Raw genomic sequence first — 1,645 nt, 5'->3', positions numbered from 1 at the left:
GCCCCACTCACAGCCCCACTATTCACGGAACAGCAGCACCAGGTAAAGGGAAGCTCCGTGAGGCACATGTTAACAGAGTCCCACCTCACCTAGCTTAGAGCAGCCAGGCGGCATCAGAGGGTAGAAAGAGAGAACCTTTGTGTCTCCCAGCTGACAGACAGAGGCAGGGTCTTCACATTTATCACATACCTACTAGCCAGAGCTTGATATAGGAGATGGGTCTGTCTCTGGACCCTACTGGTGTCTCCCTGGTAGGAATCCCAACACTCTCCAAATAAAATATATGGAAGAAAGGAGAAGTCAATAGTAAAGAACAGAAGTTAGAAAGTTAGAATTGTAGAGAACTGGTAAAGAAAGCTATCAGAAATCAATGACCAATCAATGACAATAAGAAGGAAGTTTTTAAAAGTATATTAAGTGCAAACTTTACTAGATAGAAATGGCAGAATTATCAAAAATAATGCAGAAGAGGTAAAAGTCCTCAATAAATATTTCTCTCCTGGATTTGGAGAAAAACAGATCATGTACTCCTATCATAAGATGTTGACGACGACACTCTTTCCATTCCGACAAGAAGTCATGAGGACATTAAACAGCAGCTATTAAAAGTCAGACATGTTTAAATCAGCGGGTCCGGATAACTTGTATCCAAGACTTTCTAAAAGACCTGAAGTCTGACATCTATACTCGTGAAGATAATGGAGCAGCCAATACTGGATTTCATTCATTAATAAAGAATCAAAGAAGGGTAATATGATTAGTGCCCACTAACAAAGGTTTAGAGAAAATAGAGCCTATCAAACTAACGGGATATCCTTACTGGAGGAGATCAAAAGTTTGGTTGCAGCTAATAGTATTGATGTAATTTACCTAAACTTCTGTAAGGGATATGACTTGATCAGCACAATATTTTTACTAAAAAAACTAGACTGATACAAAATAAACACGGCATGCATTAAATAGATTAAAAACTGTGATAGTAAATGGGGAACCAGGGTCGAGTGGATTTCTTTCTAGCAGGTTCCCGCAGGGACTGGTTCTTGGCCCTGTGCTATTTAACATTCTTATCCATGAGCTAGAAGAGAGTATAAAATCATCACTGATAAAGTTTGCAGTACCACAACGATTGGGGTTGGTGGTAACTAATGAAGTGCCAGTAGATTCAGGCTCCATCACTGGGAGTCTGGGAAGTTGTCCCAGCCCTGGCTGGAGGGTTATTTCCTGTTCCACAAAGAGGGGAAGTTCCATTCCCAACTCCTATGCCTTAAAATTAGGCCCTATCTGACACTACACCCCCATATTCATCATAGTGGTACGGTTATAATATGATTAGGACATAATTATGATGTATTTTGTACAAGATGCATCATGTGTGGTGTCACTGGAAAAGTTATGATTTGCTGAATATGATTATCCTATTTGTGTGCACATATCATGTTCGTATCTGAAGTTATGAATATTGACTCTGTATCTGTATTTCAAATGTGCTTACTCTGGGTAACACCCACAACGTGATGGTGGGGAGCCCGTGAGGGCCAGGGGGGATGGGGGGCACCAAAATACAAGTTCACCCAGGGCCCCATTTTCTCTAAGGCCAGCCCTGGAGCCGGGTGTGGGGGAGGGGCACATCCCCTAAGGCCGTGGT

Source organism: Mauremys reevesii, linkage group 14 (genome assembly GCF_016161935.1).
Source record: "Mauremys reevesii isolate NIE-2019 linkage group 14, ASM1616193v1, whole genome shotgun sequence".
Lineage (NCBI taxonomy): Eukaryota > Metazoa > Chordata > Testudines > Geoemydidae > Mauremys > Mauremys reevesii.
The sequence above is the reverse complement of the archived record's forward strand: the minus strand, read 5'-3'. Positions refer to the sequence as shown.